Raw genomic sequence first — 21,629 nt, forward strand, 5'->3', positions numbered from 1 at the left:
TTATGCCAGTGGTTCAAGACCAGTTCTGCTCAGTTGTTTCATTTTGCTCTCAACACTTAGGAAGCACACCTTGAAATTTAATTTTTTGCCATCGGTATGTAAAATATTTTCATGATTCCCAAGGTAAATATACAAAACAAGGTGAATTTATTAGTAGACTGACCTTAACATGTGTGGGTCCTGGGACAAGGTTACAGACAGAGGCCCACTTTCTATGTGGACATGTATTTTAAAGTAATAAATCAAGCCAACAAATTCTTTTTTTTTTTTTTTTTTTTTTTCGGTATGTGGGCCTCTCACTGTTGTGGCCTCTCCCGTTGCGGAGCACAGACTCCGTACGCACAGGCTCAGTGGCCATGGCTCACGGGCCCAGCCGCTCCGCGGCATGTGGGATCTTCCCGGATCGGGGCACGAACCCGTGTCCCCTGCATTGGCAGGTGGACTCTCAACCACCGTGCCACCAGGGAAGCCCGAGCCAACAAATTCTTAAATAGAATATGTCCCATCCTCTTCTCAGAGAAGCACTTCCTCACAGACGTGGAGGCCAATTTCCAGGTAGAATTCCTGGCTACTTAGAGCTCCACACTGGAACGTGGCGGCACAGGACAGCCTGCCGCTCACTGCCCCTCCTGGTCCCATTCCCCCCACCCCCGCTTCCCCATAGCTCAGGGGGCCTTGCACACACACATGTGGACACACCAGCCCTAGTCAGCCTTCAGGAGGATGAACCCTGAGACAGGGCCCTCGAAGTGGGCTTGGGGCCACGTGGGTAGCGAGTTCCAGAGTCCTGTGATCTAGAAAGGAGGGTGTTGGCTCCCCGTAACTCAGCCCACGGGGTCCTCACCCCCCAGGCCTGGGCAGGGACTCCTCTCACCCAGGCCCACAGGCAGCCCTGACGGACGAGCCCAGCATCTCTCCCTGTCCTGCAGCCCTGCAGTCTTCGGTTTATCGTTCCAGTTTATAAATAGAAGCACATTTTATATGTAAATAGACTATATCTTCACACACACATATTTACACACAGACGTCCTACCCTGTGGCTGGGGATGGCAGGGAGTGGACAGGAACCCGTGATCACAGATCTCCTCCCCGCAGATAAGGGCCCTGCTGAGCCCAAGCAGCAGTGAGGCCACCAGCGGGCAGCGAGCACGGGGAGACCGCTTCCCATCACTTTGGGATGATTCCGTCAAAGGAAGCAAATACGACTTTAATTCACATTAACCAGTAGGAAAATACAGTCTTCTCCGTGTACCAACATAAGGCAAATTCGACATAAGAGACACAGATTCAGTTCAGCTCCACTGCCTTGAACAGATCGCTGGCCTGACCAGCCTCTCTTTCCTTTGCGAACGCCTCACGTGATTACGCCCCCCCCACCCCCTGCCTCTCCAGGGAGCGGGACCACGAGAAGGAACCCGGGTCGTTTGCCCCACGGCCGTCTCGCAAGCTGCCAGCTCAGCACCACCCTTTCCGTGTTGGTCCATAAGCCCCATGTTGGGAAACCGCTTTACCTTCTTCAGCTCCATTCCCCACCCCCGCTCTCATCCGAGGTGAAGAGGGTGCTTCACAGGCGACAAGCTGCCAGCTTTCCACTGAAGCCCCGGGTCCTCAGCCGTCGGGTTGGCGACAGAGGCTTAAACTCTCCCTGCTGAAAGATGATGAGGGAGGAAATCAGAGAGAGTGGAAGCTTAATGGGTATACAGTGTCAGTTCTACAAGGTGAAAAGTTTTGGAGATCTGTTTCACAGTAATGGGAATACACTCAGTATTACTATAAATGGTACTGTTGAAAATGGTAAAGATGGTAAATTTTATGTTATATGTTTTTTACCATAATAAAAATCATAATAGCATAAGACACACACACGCACGTATGCACACACACACCCAAAGACAGGAGGATGCAATCCGAAAAAACAAAAATCAGCATCTGAGATGCGAATCAGTCCATGTGTCTTTTCTATCACTAAAAAGGAACTGGATTTGGCATGGACACCCCTAGGGGACAAACGAGTCCCCTCTGGACACTGAGGTACCCATCGTGGCCACCAGGTCGCCTGGGGGGTCGGAGGGAACGCTCCTCTCCAGCCAGGAAAGCTGAGAGAATTAGGAAACCTATGAGCCAGACCAGAGGTGTTTTTGTAAATATAAATAAATAAACATATATATTATTTAAAACAGTGTAAATTTTGGGCTTCCCTGGTGGCGCAGCAGTTTAGAATCCGCCTGCCAAGGCAGGGGACACGGGTCCAAGCCCTGGCCCAGGAAGATCCCACATGCCGTGGAGCAACTAAGCCCGTGCACCACAACTACTGAGCCTGTGCTCTAGAGCCCGCGAGCCACAACTACTGAGCTCACGTGCCACAACTACTGAAGCCCACACACCTAGAGCCCATGCTCCACAACAAGAGAAGCCACCACAATGAGAAGCCCGCACACCGCCACGAAGAGAAGCCCCCGCTTGCCACTAGTAGAGAAAGCCCACGTGCAGCAACAAAGACCCAATGCAGCCAAAAATAAATAAACAAAATAAATAAATGTATAAAAAGAAAACACAGGGTAAGTTTCACTTATAAGAACAACGTGGTGTCAACTCACTAAGAACTCAACCTCTCGTAAACTACCACCTAACCTTGTCTTGGGTTGAAAAACTCTCTGATTTTGTGCAGAATTAGGAATCTCAGGAGCAACACTCACTTTGTATCAGATCTCTCATTAGCCTTACGGGAGAGAGGCTTCCCTTTGGCCGCCTAAGTAATAATTAGCAAAGCTTTGCTGGAGGTTTTTGAAGTCTCTTTCCTGAGAGAAAACCAACAGTCCCTCTGTTATGGGCTTTTATCCTCTATCCTTTGTTTTCTCTCCATTTACGTAATTAAAAAAAGAAAATCTCCATGAAAGCATGGCAGCCAGAACAAGGCCCTACTGTATAGCACAGGGAACTATATTCAATATCTTGTAATAAGCCATAATGGAAAAGAATATGAAAAAATATATACAGGTATAGCTGAATCACTTTGCTGTATGCCAGAAACTAACACAACACTGTAAATCAACTATATTTCAATAAAAAAGAATTAAAAAAAAAAAAAAGCATGGCAGCCAGGCCAGGCTGCCATAACCCTCTTCATGACCAGCTACCCAATCAGGAAGAAAGTTCGCTTGGTTTCCAAGGGCAACCGCCACTCGGCCTTGGCTCTGTAAGGTCTTCTCACAAACCACTGCTTCACTAGGATTGAAGAGATTTTCTTTGTTCAAGAAGGACGTCCCTCCTTCATACCTTTTTTTTTTTTTTTGCGGTACGCGGGCCTCTCACTGTTGTGGCCTCTCCCGTTGCGGAGCACAGGCTCCGGACGCGCAGGCTCAGCGGCCACGGCTCACGGGCCCAGCCGCTCCGCGGCATGTGGGATCTTCCCGGACCGGGACACAAACCCACGTCCCCTGCATCGGCAGGCGGACTCTCAACCACTGCGCCACCAGGGAAGTCCCCTCCTTCATACTTTTAACTTCATCCTGAAACCTCGGACCAATCTGCTTCATTTCCTTTCCAAATATGCAACCGTTTTCAACGGAACAGCTGGTAAATATGCAGGACTCAGCAGTCTCCTCTCAACCGGCAAGTGAAGGTCAACCCACAGGGCTGCTCGGCCGGGATGTTAATAATATCACTTGTAGAAACAGCTTTTCTACATAAGACAGCTGGTAAAAAGACCCTGTTTGCTCAAGATGGCATCGTAAATGAATCTCAATTGGAGGTCCTCTGCATGGAGATGTGACTGCACAACAAGTCAGACAAAGCAACTGTTGTAGCCTCCACACCCTCCATCCTCCCTTCTTCCTCTTTTCTGTGGTGGCCACATGCGCAGCACCAGATAACCGTGACAATCCTGTTCCCCAACTTCGCAACTTCTCTTGCAACTAGGGGTGGCCCTATGATCCACTCTGGCCAGTGGATCCAAATGGAAGTAGGTTGAGAACATTTCCGGGAAAACTTTACTTTTCCTATTAAAGGGACAGACATGGCTTGTTTGACTCCTCGCCTCCCTTCTTTCTGCCTTGAATTCAGACATGATGTCTGGAGCTACAGCGTCTGTCTTGCAACCAGGAGGCAAAGGAAAGGCTTGGGTGAGCATCACAGATTAAGGGAACCAGGGGCAGCAAGCCCTACCTCTGAACACCTGCTTACATGAGAAAAGTATACGCATACGTGTTCAAGCCGCTTACGCTGGCTTTCTGTTCCTTGCAACTTCACACGATTCTGAGTGAGACACACCATGCCTGGCATACTTTCCACTAACTCTGCTGTCTCTGAAGGAATCTAGAGCTGAAGGAGCAGCATTTCTGCTCACCTCCTCTCTCCACCTTCTCTCCTTTGTAGGGCAAGCTCATACAAACCCAAGCTGGGTAGATGAGACTGTGAAATTCTCCAATTTGACCCAGGGATTTTTGTCACTGCCAGGTTAAACGGGTGACGACTGATATCCAAAGAAAATCATGGGACTTTATGTCAAAGACGTTAAAGGACCTGCCCATTCCAAAGCCAGAACATCTGCCCCCTGGGTGGGAGGAACCCTCCCCGGAGCCAAAAACTCAACCCCGACCAGGTGTCCTCGTCAGAGGGACAGGAGGGTCCGTCCAGCCACCCCTGATGCATCCACTTGGCGGTGCCACAGGCCAGAGGAGCTCTGTGTACGCAGAACACATCTGAACGGGGCCTGAGTGGATTCTTTTGAAGAAATCCTCAATACTGCCTGGTTCCGGCAGCCTATTCAGCACAGATTCCTGAGCTTTAAGAAAATCGGTGGGAAAAGGACCTGGAATGGATGTGGCATAATCATAGACACGAATGATGGTTTTCATAATAATAACCTCCGAAGGCGTCAGGGCAGCATTATCATTAATCCCATTTAACTGACTTTTGACGCTGAAGCTGACGGGGTATCTTGCCTTGGAGTCCCCGCTTCCATGCCGCTCCTCTATATCACAGGACATTCACCCGGACTCCCTTCCGCCACCACAGCAGGGTGCTCACCAGGCAGCCAGGCTCCAGGGCGCCGACGGGGCAGGTTTACCAGCAGCAGGATGGCCGTTCTAAGCGGGGCGGCATCCTCTCCCTTCACGCTGCCCAGTGGGCGAGCTGGGCCAGGATGCCCCAGCCTGCTGGTTCCCTCTGTCTTCCTTTCGCCTGCGGCCATGGGCACCCCCATCACTGCCACTTCCTCTGGCGGCCACGTCTAGACGTGGGGCACTGGGTCTCTGTTGGAGACGCTTCAGCAGGCAGAGGAGGGGGTGCCCCGGCACGAGCATTTGGGATGAATGTCGTATGGACGGTGTGGACTGCGGCCGGGCCCTGTGTTCAGACCTCCAGCTGCCAGCACGACCACCAAGGGGCGTAGCAGAAGAGCAGACCCACCTTAGTGAGGTCCAACTGAGCTGGGGGCCTCTATCCTTGGTGGGAAGAGAGATCTCTCCTGGGACCAGCAAAGGTGCTTTTGATTCTGGTGGGTGACGCACATGAGGAGAAGACCTGACTCATGAAGTTCCATCTGTGGGCCTTGGCAATGTCGATTCGAGTCCTTTGTTTCTTTTCATCTTTAAAATTGAAAACAAAATTAAAAAGGGAACCACAGGTGTATTAGACTGCTAGGGCTGCTATACCAAAGTCCCAGTATAAGCCTGGGGGCCTTAAACAACAGACACTTGTCTCCCCGTCCTGGAGGCTGGAAGTCCCAGATCAAAGTGTGGGCAAGGTGTTTCTCCTGAGGCTTCTCTCTCCTTGGCTTGTGGATGGCCGCCTTCTCCTGTGGGCTCACATGGTCATCCCTGTGTCTGTCTTCTTCTCATAAGGACCCCAGTCATATGTAATAGGGCCCACCATGCTGACCAAGTTAACCTCAGTTGCCTCTTTAAAGACCCTCTTTCCAAAAACAATCACATTCTGGGGACTTCAACATATGAATTTGGCGGGGGGTGGGGGGACACAGTTCAGCCCATAACACGACTCATGTGATTACACTGGCCCCACCCAGATAATCCAGGACAATCTTCCGATCTTAGGGTCTATAACCTTAATTATACCTGCAAAGCCTCTTCTGCCATAGAACACAACCCAGTTACAGGTTCCAGGGATTAGGACGTGGGCATCTTTGTGGGGAGGCCCTTCTGCCTTCTCCATCGTGCCAAGTACTTTACATACATTACCTCACTTGTATATGGCCAGATTTTCCTACTCTCCCCGATTCCTAGCTGCAAAAACTGAGGCACAGAGAAGCTAGGAAGGACCCCAGGTCTCACAGTTGATAAATGGTGGAGAATGTGGTCCAGCCACAGCCTGACTATAAGGCCTGCCCGTTCTAACTGCCGCCCAGTAAGGAGTCTTCAGCCATAAGGGTGGCTGCAGTTCTGGAATCTGAGGGCTACTCTCCCCCGGCACAGAAATGGGGTAAAGGGACACGCCCCTCCTCTCTCGCCCACCAGCCTCCCCGAGGCTGCAAGGTCTGAACCCCTCCCCTCAACGCCGGTCTCCCTGAGTCTGTGCTTCTTCCCTAGAATCCACCCACCACAGCGTAGCCAGAGCCATGGTTTAAGTCACAGATCTGATTTTGTCACCTCTCTGCTTAAAAACCTTCCACAGACCCCCAGTGCTCCCAGACTGCTATAGACTGAGTGTGTCCCCCCGAGAGCCACATGTTGAAATCCTAACCCCCAAGCTGATGGTATTAGGAGGTGGGGCCTCTGGGGTGATGAGGCCATGAGGGTGGAGCCTGCAGGGATGGGATTAGTGCCCTTATAAAAGGGACCCCACAGAGCTCCCTCGTGCCTTACACCACGTGAGGATGCAGGGAGAAGATGCTGACCCAGGAGAGGACCCTCACCCGACCATGCTGCCACTTGGACTTCCAGCCTCCAGACTATGAGAAATCAATTTCTGCTGTTTATAAGCCACGCTGCCTGTAGTATAGACCTGTTTGCTATGACAGCTTGAATAGACTAAGACAAGATAAAGACCAAAAGCCACAATATGTTTTTTTTGCTGGGACTCTTGATGTAAAGGTATGAAAACCCAATGCCACGTCAGAAAACAGTTTGGTAATTCCTCAAAAAGTTAAACACAGAGTTTCCATATGACCCTAGGATTCCATTCCCAGGCATATACCCAAGAGAATTATAAACATGTTCACACAAATACATGTACACACATGTTCACAGCAGCATTAGTCACACTAGCCAAAAGGTGGACACAACCCAAGTGTCCATCAACGGATGAATGAATGAGCAAAATGTGACATATACATACAGTGGACGTCATTCAGCCACAAAAAGGATCAGGTACTGATACATGCTACGACATGGATGAACCTTGAAAACACTGAGTTTTCAAGTGATGAGAATACAGACACAAAAGGTCACATACTGTATGATTCCATTCACATGAAGTACCCAGAACAGGCAAATCCAGAGACACAGAAAGCTGATCGATTGTCAGCGGCTGGGTGGGGAGGGGAAGGGAATAACTGCTTCACGGGTATGAGGTTTCCTTCTGGGGCGATGAAAATGTTTTGGAACTAGATAGAGGTGGTGGTTGTACAACATGGTGAAGGCACTAAATGCCCCTGGATGGCTCACTTTAAAGTGGCTAATTTTATTTTATGTGAATATCAGTTAAAAAAACCATGGAAGGAAGGAAGGAAGAGAGGGAGGGAGGGAGGGAGGGAGGGAGGAATTTATTGGCTCACGTAAATGTGAAGTTGAAGAAAGAGCCTCAGCTAAATGATGGACTGAAATGGTACGATGGGGGGTTTCCATCATTGTGTCACCTGGTCTCTGATGTGCCTCAGCCTCCACTAGACAGGCAGGGTGACAAACCTTCAGCCCCAGACACCAATGCTCCCAGCCCAGAACCCCAGCAGAAGGACACAGCCCAGTTCTGTCTTCATATCCCTGTGGTCTAAATAATCAGCTAACTCCACATACACCCAATATGCAATAAGGGAGAAGTTTGGGGGCTGTGATTTCTTTGAGGGTTCAATTTCTTTAAAGGAGGGGAGTTTATTTTGGACTTTCATTTCTCAGCAAAAACGGGAGGGGTAATATTGGTCAAGATCTAGTCGGAAGAAATCGACCACCATGATTATCTGAATGGGGAAATTTAATATTAAGAACTGTTAACCAAAACTATTAAAAGGGGTATAAGAGGACTGGAGAGGGTCCAGCAGTAGCAGGTGCAAAAGGGCCTGACATTGTCTGGTGGAGGGAGAGTGGACATAGGGGACAAGGGTTGGGAAGGGGTCACCCCCAACCAGGGCTAGGACTCCCACCTATTCAGGAGACCCCGCCCGACAGGGAGCATGCAGCCAGCTGGAGAAGCAGCTCGCTGGGGCGGGGGGTGGGGCAGCTGTCTAGGCTCTTCACTGAGGAACAACAGCAATGCAGGGCCGGCACCCGGAAGGGAAGGGTCTTCCTGGCCCCGTGGTCTATCTGTTGCCCTCTGTTGAGGAACCCTAACATTCCTCCAGCCTGCAAAAAAGAATATTCCTCCAGCCAGCTGGGGTCCAGCTCCAGTGTCACAGGCAGAGCAAAGAAGGATGGATTTGGGGCTGAGAGATGATAAACTAATAACTGAAACGGGGATTTCATTGGTTGGGGCTTTCGTTTCTCTGGTGAAACACAAATGGGAGCGGGTCCCTGTTCTGGGCCTTGTGTCTGCACAACTGATCACAGGGTCTCTCCCTGGTTAGGAAGGTGGGCATGGAACTGGGCGTGGGGACTTGCGGTCTGATGTGCAGTGTGCTCTTGGCTTTAACTGATGTCCATTCTGACCTATTCTGGGGACACGAGCTGAACTTCCCACTGCACTGATCCTGCAGGAATACGAGGGGTTCGCAGAGTAACACAGAGGAGGGAGTTGTCGCTCTCCACCTCCCTCTAGAGGGTGGGGGAGAGGGGTTCTCACCTGGCTTTGTGCAGCTCAGGCTGGGCTGTGGTTGCGGGAGGAGAGGTCACTGCTCATCTGGACACCCCGGGGCCCTTCTCTTCAGGCTCCGGTGGGACAGGGTCGATGGCCGAGCCCGGCCACCATGCTCGTCTCTCCTCCCTGCTGCTGTACCTGGTGCGCTTTGCTTTGCTCTCCTGCATGAGGCACCAGGGTAGAAGGGGATAAAATCCCCTCTCAAGGTTGTGGCTGCAGGGGAGAGAGGCTCCTGCTGAGTCCACGCCAGCTTGGTGGGACAGGCCTGCACAGTGAGACCTGTGCTCGCCCAGCCGCTGTTACAGTGGCACCTGCCTCCCCGTGTGCTCCGTACGAGGGCCGCCCCCTCGATACAGGGCAGGCAGAACAGGCTAAGACAGGTCTGCGCAGTCCTGAGCTCTCTTCACCTGATAATACTGATGATGGTCACCCCAGCTATTCAGTAGACCCGCTGTCGACAGACCCAGCCTTGAGTCTAACACGCCTTGCGAAGGCCAGGCTAGAGAGGCTTGCACCGCACTTAGAGGATGCACGCTTTGCATCCAAATCCCAGCAGCGCTGCAGCAGACCTCGGAGGAAGCTGACCCACCGGATTCAGTATGGCAGACCACACAAACTTAGCGCACGCCGAGCACTGAGTCTGGCACAGAGGAGATTCCACGGGCGTACGCACGAATTAACGGACATTCGGGAAAACTCGCGGCGCTGGACAGCATATGCTCAGGTTGTGTTCAAGTGCTAAAGAAAAGGAAAATCTAATCCGTCATCCACCATCCAGTCGGATGGTAAACCGACCACTTCCCCAAACAGCGCTTCCCTTCAACAAACAGTGGCCATAAAAGCAAAGGCTCTGAAACTTTAAGAGGCCATAAAGCCTTCGGCAGTGGTGCAGGGCTCTGAGAACACACACATGAATAAATTAAAACCCACAGCTGCCGCGGAGACACAGCCACGTCCAGAAGGACACCGATGAACAGACTTAGTGGAAAGAAACATGGGCCACGGCATATAACGTGAGGCAGGGGCAGCTGCCTGCCAGGCACCCCGGGGCCCCCAGCCCTGCGCCAAGTCGGCAGCTCCCGTCCAGCTGAACAGGGGGCTTACACAGCAACACAAAATCGATGCCACTGGTTGGTCAACCGAACAGTGATCTCACCGAACGACTCTCAGGCCACAGATGTGCTCCTCTGAGAGGGGAGAGGACAGATCAGTCTGGGGATGCAGACCCACACTCCCCGAGTTACCAAGTTTACAGTCAGCCACCAAACAGAGTGCTCCGGGGCGGAGAGAACCACTAGTGCAGGCTCCTCATTCAGTGACGGACGTGGGGAGGGCCCTTCACGTGGAGAGCCTGACTCTGGACGCTGGATTTCTCTATTGAGAGCTGGCCACCAAGACCAGGCAGGCCGCCTGCACCAAGGTTTCGTCCTGGATTTAAAAACATTCTTTTCCCTGCAGACCTCTGAGCGGGGACTGAAAAGAATTGCAACGAGGCCCTTGGTGTCAGACAGAATTAATACGACTCATCCCTCCTGCTGGGTCTCGGCAGGACACTTGACACCCAGACCACAACCACTCAACTCCTTTCCCGGGACTGGGTGTCAAGGCTGCGAGCTTGGTTAAGCTCCGAGGAGGATTGGCAATAGAATTCGAGTTGAGGGGTTTTTTTTTTGGGGGGGGCAGTTCTTTTTCTACTTTCTTTTCACCTGTAAGTAGAGTCCAATCAACTGCTCAAACACGCATTTTTTCCAGGGCTAAAAAAGTACATACAAACCAGGACTCGGGGGAGACTGGACACACAGAGGCTCCATTAAAGCCACTGAAGGAGACAGAGCTTGGCAAACAGGAATTTCTACTTCAGTTCCAGCAGCCTCGGGTGGTGGAGGCATGTAACAAAGATCAGGCAGAGTGAGGAATGGTCTTATCAGACAGTCATCGTAGGTTGCCTGAGCATTTATTATGTGCCGACGCCATGTTGGGCAATGAAAAACAATTCAGGGCAAAGAAAAGACTGAGAGGCTGTTTGAAGGCAGTCAGGCCCTTGGAATGATGGACCGTTATTCTCCGAGCCTGTCTGAGGGCCCGGTCAAATCTTTCACCTTCCAAATAAAGAAAACGAGGTACAGAGACAATGAATTAAATGTAGCCTTTCCAAAAAATAGTAAGTCTGTGCCTGTTTCTACACCACAGGAGTATTGTGTCTGGAAACCCCTGATTTCATCTGGGTTCAAATCAGCCATGGGACTGTCTTGGTCAGCTCGGGCTGCTGTAACAAATATATCAGAGGCTGGGTGTCCTAAACAACAAACACTCATTTCTCACAGCTGTGGAGGCTGTTGATTCTGTGACTGGTGAGGGCTGCTTCCTGGTTTGCAGATGGTGCCTTCCTGCTGTGTCCTCACATTACAGAAGGGGCTAGAAAGTGCTCTGGGGTCTCTTTATAAGGACACTAATTCCATCATGAGGGCTCCACCCTCATGACCTCATCACCTCCCAAAGGCCCCACCTCCTGATACCATCACACTGTGGGGTTAGGATCTCAACAGATGGATTTTGGGAGGACACAAACATTCAATCTATAACATGGACCAAGCAACATGGCCTGAGCACCCCTGATGGTAGACAGAAGGGGCTCTCCTCATTCTTCGTGGGTGTAGGATAGAAGTCTGGGGTCCTACAGTATCTTTTTCTACATCAAGCTAATAGAGACCTGCTATCTAATTTTTTTCACACTTATACACTTTTCCCCAAATGAAAACCTCTTTCCTTACTACTAAATAATAAAACACATTCTTAAATGTCTCCCCTTTGTCCAACACTGTACCAAATGTTTTATACTTAACTCTCACAACACCTCTAAGAGGTTGGCATCCCATCTTGTGGATGAGGACACGGAGGCTCAGAGAGATTAAATCACCTGCCAAAAGCCACACAGCTGGCCACGATCCAGTCACCTCCCACCCCCATGTATGCCCCTTCCAGTATTGGCAAAACTGTTACAGATTTACTGGCTGCACACAAGTGGGCCGTCGTGACCTCTTCCACGGTGGTGGGAGCAGATGGAACAGATGAACAAACTCGACTCCGCCAACCTTTCTCTGGCCAAGGCTGCTCTCAGAGACAGTGCCGGGGAGCAAATGCTGCTCCCTCCCAACGACAGGAGGGCGGGCAGCTGTTTCCAGCAGGGGTTGTGATGGGGTGGTGCCCGGCCCCTCTGGCTGCCATGCACAAAGGTGGCTCAGGCCATGGGGCTCTAAGGGACCCTGAGATGGAGGGATGATGGCTGTGGTAGCAGCAGCCGCTGCCCCTGGCATGTCACAGGCTCCTTGCAAATGCCTGGATTCAGCTTCAGATGGGAACAGAAATGAGACACCTGAGTTGATCCCTGCATGCCTCCACCAGGGTCCATCTGGTCAATCAGTGAGCTTACTTCATAAGGTTCTGAAGGAATGAAATGGAGCAGCACCTAGAATGACACAAGGCTCTAAATGACAGTGTGACGTGTTCATTAGTGTGAATACAACTGCACTCCCACTAGTCAGGGTCCCCATCAGACACAGACCTCCGGGGGCTTCAATTCTTGGCCAAAAGTTTACGAGCTGTGATCTCTCTGTAAGACATGACTAAAGTATATCCAACAAACTAATCACACACCATCCTTACTGAGAGAGAGAGAGGATTAAAAGAATAGAGTTGGAGGCGTGGGGGAATTCCTGGGAAAGAGTGAGAGGGGGTTTTCTGAGGATGGGCCCCTGTCTCTTGGTGTGGGAATTCCCAGATAAGTTTAGGGATATTAGAGGAAAGTTTCCTTGTGGCTTTGGAACCTCATAGTAAAAGCTGGAAGGACTTTGACGAAAGTGTCCATGAAAACTTGAAGAGCCTTGAAAAACTGTTTATAGAAGCATGACTGTCTTTGAGGTGGCCTCAGGTAAGGGATTAAAGAAAAGGGAAAAATTTTACTGGAAATTGTTATGTAGTAGAGACAGAAACTTTACCAGCACTGTTGCCTTATAAGGAAGATAGAAAACGTACCTTAGGCATGGGGTGGTCTAGCAAAGGAGATGGTCCAAGCAGAGTACTGAAGAGTGATTTCTTCTTGCTGCTTCTGGTAAAAAGTGAGACAAGAGAAATGAGCTAAAGGCAGGACTGTTAAACAAAAGAGAGGCAGCACTTCCTGGTTTTGAAAATTCTCACCTTCTCCAGATGGCAAATGATGTTAAATTTAAAGGGCTCTTAGGTAAAAATCAAGTACAGGCACCATCAGGAAAATCTGGTCTAAAGATGAACCCAAGAGTGTGACTGTGCCTTAGTCGGCTCGGGCTGCCATACAAATAACAAATGCCACAGACGGAGCACTTCAACAACCCTGTCCTTTCAGGGCATATATTGGAGCTATTTGTAGGTGAAGCTTTTTTTTTTCTCTAATGGAGTGAGCCCGCCCCCCGCAGTGAGATTCACAGGTCATCCACAAGGTTTTTAAGAGAATTATATTGGAAGAAGCATTGACAGCTTGAGCTGAAAGGGACAGACAGCACAAACTGAAAAGATGTCTTTGGACCCTGAAACTTGTACAAGGCAGAAGCAGGCTGAGAAAACTACACAAATACAGGAAAAGGAAGGATGACCCAGAGGGTAAAACCAAAAGCCTGCAGAGTAAATCCAAGAGCTGTGGAAAATTATTCCCAGGAAATGTCAATTTGTACCCTACTGGATTTCAGAATTGCTATGAACCAGTGACTTCCGTGCATCCCCAATTTCCAACTCTGTTGAACAGGAGGGTCTTCAGTAATTATACTATGCTTGTCCTATTATTGCAGATAACTTGTCTCTCTAGTTCACAAATTTCAGACCTGGCTTTGAGGATTCAAGGAACTACACCTAAGGAGCCTCAAGAACATCTGGATCTAATTTGGATAATGAAATTCTGGACTTCAAACTGATACTCTACTGCACTGGGGGCCCTGGGAGAGGCTAAGCACATTTTGTGTGTGGGTAGGACGTGAATCACTGGGGCACAGAGGGAGGATGTTGGTAGCCAGCCTCTAAGACTTCCCCCAATGATCCCCATCCTCCAGTACTCTTGCCCTTGTGTCACCTCTTCCCACAATGAATAGGACTGACTAATGTGACCAACAGGATGTAACTTCTAGGTCTTAGCAGACGCTGTGACTTTCCCCTATTCTCTCCTGGATCACTTGCTCTGGGGGAAGCCAGTTGCCATGTCATGAGGAAACTCACGCAGGTGTGTGGCGAGGTCCCCATGGTGAGGACTGAGGCCTCCTGCCAACAGTGACCATTGGCTTGTCACCCACATAAGTGAGTCATCTTGGGGAGCAGATCCGCCCAGGCTCCTACAGTTGGCTGCGGTCCTGGCTGATCGCAATCTCATGAAAGAACCCAAGCTAGATCATTCTACTAAAATGCTCTTGAATTCCCAACCCACAGAAGCTGTGTAACATAACAAATGTTTATTATTTGTTTAAGCCACTAAGATTTGGGATAATTTGTTACCCAGCAATAGATAACTATTACAGGATTGAAATGAGCACATCAAATACTTCATTCAATTCATTAATGAATGATGGAAATAGTAATATAATTCCAGGAACACTTGGGGAACTTGATATTTATAGCAATTTCATAAAGGACTGTTAGAATTTGAGTGCTAGGTTAATACAAAATAGTACAAAACTGGTTAATGCCCTAGGGAATAATAAACTGAAACCTTTGGGGTTATCCTTTTGAGTTAACACTGAAATGACATGCCATCACCTTTTGCCTCATTTTCAAGTCTTAAATACTTTTTCTTAATAAGCAGATGTGATCCAGGAACTGAGAAAGGGAACTCCCACTTGACTGACTGCTTCTAAGGAAAGGGGGTCCCGGTAGCTGCTGCCACCCCAGCTGAGACTGCATGTGTGACGTGGCCTCCCTCACCTCTGCTCAGAGGGGACAGAAATGAATGGGTAAAGAGGGCGGATATGGCCGGGGTGGAGCATGGGCTGAGAGCTCCCAAGGGTAAACAGCATGGGACTATATACAGACTTGTCTCAGAGCAGCTTTGGCAGGGTAGGTAGGAAGGACAGGTAGAGAGGGAAGGGGAGAAACAGAATGCCCAAATAGAATCCCAGTCCCTAACTAAGGTTTGGGGGGTTTTGTTTGTTTCGTTACCTTTTAAAAATCATCTTAAACATGTAAGCAGTATTTACCTAGTAAAAAGAAGAAATTTGAATTCACCTTTGGGACAGACTGATCGTCTTTGTTTTGGGAAGAACTGTTAAGTGGACATTTGATTATGAAATATAAAGCAGACATCATGCTTCTTGTTGAGTCTGTTGGCCTGAATGCGCGTGTTTGAGGCTGAGAAGCTCCATATTCTATGCGCAGTAAACGGCAGAAACAGAATTGTTCCTGAAAAAGAAGCAATTGGTGGGCTAGGGGCTAAGGAATGGGCTTGCAGTAGCTGTACCTGCAGCCTGCAGGTGGCACACCTGCAGGAGGCCAGGCTGGGTTGGAGAATTCTATCATAAAGGAGAGAAGAAAGTCCAGAGCAGGCACCTGGGTAGCTTGCTGTCTCTGTCAGCCTTTGGGAACGCTGTTGGACACACTTGTTTTTTAAGGCTCACGTTGGAAAATCATGTTCTAATGGACCTTCTTGTCAGGTACCAGAAGGCAAGGGAGCATTCCTGAGGCTAAGGGTGGGGGCGGGTTTATCTCTCAAACACAAGGGCCATTTCTGTTGTCAGTCATCCTGGGGAGAGGCTGCTCTTGAGACAGGAAGTGAGGATTAGGGAGGCTGGCCTCTGAATGCAGAGACGGGACAAGCACAAAGCCCTCCCAGGGAGGAAGTGGCTCCTCCTCCCCATGAGGGTCACCTGGCAGCAGGTGTGGGGGGAGCTCTGTAAAGGACCCCCAGGACAGACCCACCTAGAGGCTCTAAGGGAAGTCCCATCCAGTAGGGTTATCTGTTACCTGTGCTGTATCTCCTTCCCCTTCTCTCACTCACACTCGTCAACACAGTCTGGTTCCTGTTGTGGTGTCAGAATTTAAGGGAAAAGCCTGTTCTGTATCTGAAACGCAGGGCTGAGTGCCAAGGCTAGCGTGTTGGTGAGGGCAGCAGCCTGAAAGGGAGGGACGGTGGCCCAGCTCAGTGACAGAGCATGAATAAGACACCACAATGCCAAATTTGGACGCTGGAGAGATCTCAGGATTGAGAGGCTGGACAGGGAAGGGACCCAGATTAACAATCCACAAATTGACAGGTAGCTGTGAAATTCACAGCAAGATGAAGTGTGGCTTAATTGGTGATCACCTGGCCATGCGGGCTATTGATGAATGAGACAGAGGATGGATGATGGTAGACAGGCAGGCAGGTAGAGGGACAGGTATAGGATGGATGGATGGATGGATGGACGGATGGATGGGTGGGTGGATGGATGGACGGACGGACGGATGGATGGACAGACGGATGGATGGATAGGCAGGCAGCTGATGTATAGATAGATGGAGATATAGGTATAGAATGGATGGTGAAGGAGTTCAGAGGATGTCCCCCCAAAATATGCCACTCAGGCATACTGATTCTTTTGAATTAAAGGCACTTGAGAAATAGCAGGTATAACAAGGGCTCTCTAACTTTCCTTTTTCTTCCTGAAAGCAGGAGATAAACTCCCCTGTGAAAGGTGTCCTCCCTGTACCGGGAGAAAGGAAGATACTCTTATCACCAGAGATGGGGAGTCTGAGGCCGAGAGATCTGTACAAGCAAACCCTGTTCAGCCAACCCTTATCCTACTTCACCATTTACCACCTCTGGCCCAAAGCCCTGTGTCTTGTCCATTCTTCACAAATGTATTGTTTCTTTGTCTAAAAGGTATAAAAGCTTTCTGCTCTGGTTGCTTCTTCAGGTCTTCATTCTCTTATGAAGGCTCCCACGTACATGTAACAGTTTACTAAAACGTGTATGCCTTTCTCCTGTTCATCTGTCTTTGTCCATTTAATTCTTAGACCCAACTGGAGACCTAAAGAGTAGAGGAGAATTTGTCCTTCCTTACAGACAGATAATGACGTATAGATAAATAGATAAACAGATATAAGTACAGGGTGGATGGATGGATGGATGGATAGATGACAGATAGAAAGAAAACTGCAGAGGAAACATTTATTTTTATTATCTTCCTAAAATGTGGACAAGCACAAAGAAAGGACATGAAAGTATAAGTGAACAGGAACTCCAGAATACAAGTTACTTACTTTTGCTTGTCACACTCCAAGAGGAGTTTTAGAAGCAAAATTCAATGGTTTCCAATTTCCCCTTTTCTAGATTATCTGTGATGGATACTTTTCTCAGCAATTTCACCCAACACCAACCAGGAGATTGAAACTCAACAGAAAATAGAACTCCAAGAGCCAGAGCTGCCCGTTTCTGTCCCCTCCGACATACGGAAGAGCGGAGCGGAGGAGGTTATCCGGATGGGCCGAGGGGGAGGTTGGTCCCTGCAAGCTTCTCCTGAGCCCCCCACCCAGCCGTGTGGGGCCTTCTGGGTGGCTTCTTTGTCACCACGCTTCTCATACCCGAAGGGAAGGGCATGATATTCTGCCAGCTTCCCTAGTGTGTGTCAAGCAGCTCAAACAGCCATTTAAAAGAATGCGGCTATTTGGGGATAAAAAACTCTATGCAGGGCCAACTACTGTCGCTTCATAACAGGACTGGGTCCCCGGAAACACGAGAGGCAAGTCAGTTCTGCTGGGGAGCCAGAGAAGGCTTTTGTGATCCAAATGGAACCCAGTGGGCAGTTAAGAGCTCTAGTCCCCATGAAAGGCCCCCGTGGAAAGTGCAGTCATATGCAACGTGCATATTTTTCTCTACAGAAAGCTGATAATCTACCATTTCCTGGAAACAAAGAAAAATTACTTGTAATTATTCTAGACTGAAAAAATAGCGACTTCTGGAAGTTTTCCACCTCCTCTCCTACAATGCCCGTTAACAGGTATGAGGAGGAAATAATACCGCGTGGATTCAGGGTAACGCGATAGATCAGAGCATGAGTCACGTCTTAAGAGAAGGTGGGCGAGAAGGATCTACCTTTAAAGAACTCTAATTAAAGCAATTACCACTTTACCAAAATTACTGTTTTTAAAAGACTGAAGTCCTCTATTGGAGAACGATCACGTCAGAAAGCTGTGGGGAAGAAAAACCCACATGACCAGCACTATTAGGGAGAACAAAAGGCAAGCATTATTTAAACCCAGGTACTTAAATCCTCCCATGCCTCCATTCCTTGGTGGGAAGTCACCATTCCTGAAAGCCTGTCATACTTTTTAAGTTTTCAAAGAGCTGTCAGCAATATTCCAAGGGTGGGAGGTAAGCACTGCTGAGTGTGGCGGGCGGGTCAGGCAGAGTGATGGCTGTTGCCTTTCTCCTCCTGACAAGGTAGCATCCTGGGGCTTCTCGTTCCGGAGCAAGGAGTGGATGGACCGCTGCGGGGGTCTGAGATTCCGCACTCAGAATACAAAATTACAGGTGCACAAAGGAATGGTAACAGGCAGGGCTGACTGCCCTACAGGGGTAGGGGATGCTGGAAGGTAGTCTGGAGTCCATCTGGGTAACCTTTGTGCTCGTGGCCTGATGCTAGAAAAATCTGATCGGGGGTTTGATGTTGGTGGGGACGCTCTCAAATGATGAGGGGAAGGACTGTGATTTTTTTTTTTTATTTTCAGTGTGCTGCAGATGGGTATTTTTTGTAAAGTACCCTAAAAATTAATGACTCGAACATGAAATACCAAGCAAAGAAATACAAAATATAAGCCCCACTACTTTGGTATTAGGTTCAACAGACATAAAAATTAATCTGTCCAACTGCCAGAAAACTTTCTAAAAGCTTACTCTCAATTTCCGTACTTACCCCACTGGGGACCATCAGGCCAAAGGCTGCCCTCCAAGTAGCTCTGATCTAGGACAGTGTATCCCAAAGTTGTTGCTGGAAAACGAAGTCACCCAACGTGATCATGGGAACATGGTTCCGATGGTCACATAAGAGGTGAAAATGCTACCTGTCATTCTGGACATTCACAAGGCGTGGTGGCGTATTAAAGGCTCCGAGAAATCCTGTTTCAAAAAAGGGAAAAAACTACTTTTATTGAGCCTAGTTTTCCAAGTTTATTTGCTCACTTTCTCTTTGTCTCCTTTTTAAGTTTGTTTACTTACGGATTTATTTTTGCATCATACGTACAACATTTGCCAAATTACATTCCACCATCACACGCTAAGAGATGCGGGTCTGGGGTTTGCCCCTATGGGAATCTGCCCAGCCTGAGACACTGAGAAGTTAGTCATAATGCTGGACCCCAAAGTGGAAAGTACCCCAGCCTCGGCGAACCTTTGCCAGCCAGTCGGCCCCGTGGTGGTAATGCCTGGACCCAGTTGTAGACGGCGCCAAATGGTCCAAGGAATTGCTTCCGGTGAAACTCAGGTTCCTCTTTAATTGTTTAGCTGCAGCAACAGACAAGAGCTCCAGCTATTGGCACTACTCCATTTTGGCAACTGCCTCACACGTTGGGACACGGTGGCCTTTAGCGAAAGTCTGTGCGTGGAATAAACTCAATCAAGTGTAAGGAGACTACAGGTTATCCTGGGAACTCCAGGGTACCAGCTATAGTAACACTGTTTATCCTTCCCCGGGCTCACTCAAGCTAGGCCCAGAATGGGTTTTCCTAATTAGCTGGCATCAGGCAACCATCCCATAGTGCAATCAATGTCCTTGCAGGAGGCTTTCAAACACCTCTTGGAAGTACATTTGAATTCACTAAGACTCCCAATTCCCCTCTAACAAAACAATTATCTATAGTTCGATTTCCGCACATAGAACCCCAAGTGCCTTCACACTGGGGTCAGTAGCACGAGAGGTCTGGTTTTGCCAGAACTGGTGTCACTACTGGCTTTAATAGCCATGGAGGCAGCTGGCCGATCTAGCTGGTCCAGAATATTGCTGTCTCTCAAAGACTTGGAAGTTTCTGCTGCTGCATCAAATCAAAAGCACAGCAAAGTCAAGGTCACTTTCTTACCTACCACTCAGTCTCCTTACTGTTTCCTTGCCTTATGGCTCCTAGCTCTATTTTGTATCCCTGTGACATGAACTGCTTTACAATCTACTCTGATATATACCATCCTGAGTCACAGAAAAAAAGTATTTCCAGGCCTGGGGGTTTTCCTGGTAATGACATCGACACAATATTTAGTCTCAGAAAACGTAGCCACTTGCCTGCACGTCACGTCATCCCTCACACGTCCGACATTAATCGCCAACCACCGCAGGCACCGAGAAACTTTCCACTGAACGCCTCTTGTATAATAGGAGGGTATAATTATGAGGTCCCCAGACCATGTCACAGGCTTCTGTGTGGTTATAAATCACGCCAGCAAATCCTTGGATTTACCTCCCAGAAAAAGGTGGAGTCTACTTCATGTCCCGTGAACAAGGGCCAACTGTGGGCACTAGCTTCTGACAATCAGACTGCAGCAAAGAGGAGGCTGTCTGTCCCCCGAGCTTCCTCCTGGTTGTTTCTCTCTCTGGGGACACGTGGCTTTGGAACCCTGAGGTGTCACATAGGAAGTATCACTGTCGTGAAGACACCATGCTGGAAAGACCCTGAGTGGAGACCCCAGAGAGAGAAATGCCGGAGGACAGGGAACTCCACCTACTCCAGCTCAGGCGCCACACGTGGGAGGGAAGAGCCTCTGAGACGTCGCTGGCTGCTCCTGAATCGTGAGAGATCACAAATCACCACGGCTGTTATAAGTCACTTAGTTTGGGGTGATCTGTTACTCAGCAAGGAGGTAGCTAACATCTTAAATGGCTTACAGTTAGAGCTCTTCCCACTTCTCTTTTTTTCAGCACACACTACTGACCTCCTTAGGACTGACTCTCCCAGCTGGCAAGACTCTCCCAGCTTGTAAGGCTCCCAGCTAGTAAGACTCTCCCAGCTAGTAAGACTCTCCTAGCTAGTAAGACTCTCCCGCTAGTAAGACTCTCCTAGCTAGTAAGACTCTCCCAGCTGGTAAGACTCTCCCAGCTGGTAAGACTCTCCCAGCTAGAAAGACTGTCCCAGCTAGTAAGGCTCTCTCAGCAGGTAAGACTTTCCCAGCTGGCAAGACTCTCCCAGCTGGTAAGGCTCTCCCAGCTAGTAAGACTGAACCAGGTAGTAGGACTCTCCCAGCTAGTAGGACTCTCCCAGCTGGTAAGACTCTCCCAGCTGGTAAGGAACAACAAAGCACACCTGGTCTCACAGATTAGGCTTGAACTGTCCCCCGCCCCACTCACCCCGCCGTCACTCACACCTTGCTTTACGCTGCTCACCTCAGATGCTGACTCATGTTTTCACGTTTCTATTTTTGATGCTTCTAGTTATGAAGTTGCTCACCTTGAACACTCCGTGCCCCTGGTTTTCAAGCTCACTCTCCCACGCACCCACCATGTGCCCGGCAGATGGATGTACCCCATCCCTGGGTCCCGTTCCTTGGCTTCTCCCCTCACAGGCGAGGAACATGGTCAGTCCAGCCTGTGGCCGGCGCCTACAGGTTCCACAAGCTCACTCACTCGCTCACTCACTCTGTGTTTACACGGCATCCATGAGGCTCCAGGAGCAGAACAAAGCTGATAATCTCGCCG

The 21,629-nt window shown here is 49.3% G+C and overlaps 2 long non-coding RNA genes across 2 annotated transcripts; both read right to left on the bottom strand.

The window, feature by feature from the left end:
- Window positions 1–1,276: 1,276 nt before the first annotated feature.
- On the bottom strand, window positions 1,277–9,219 carry LOC132504052 (uncharacterized). Its single transcript, XR_009534711.1, has 3 exons — window positions 8,950–9,219; window positions 5,410–5,588; window positions 1,277–1,648 (listed from the first exon to the last, which is right to left on the bottom strand). It is a non-coding gene; the product is annotated as an uncharacterized LOC132504052 (long non-coding RNA).
- A 2,806-nt stretch (window positions 9,220–12,025) lies between these two features.
- On the bottom strand, window positions 12,026–15,464 carry LOC132504057 (uncharacterized). Its single transcript, XR_009534714.1, has 3 exons — window positions 15,202–15,464; window positions 12,997–13,069; window positions 12,026–12,430 (listed from the first exon to the last, which is right to left on the bottom strand). It is a non-coding gene; the product is annotated as an uncharacterized LOC132504057 (long non-coding RNA).
- Between the last annotated feature and the right edge of the window lie 6,165 nt (window positions 15,465–21,629).

This window comes from Lagenorhynchus albirostris, chromosome 1 (assembly GCF_949774975.1).
Source record: "Lagenorhynchus albirostris chromosome 1, mLagAlb1.1, whole genome shotgun sequence".
Taxonomy (NCBI): domain Eukaryota; kingdom Metazoa; phylum Chordata; class Mammalia; order Artiodactyla; family Delphinidae; genus Lagenorhynchus; species Lagenorhynchus albirostris.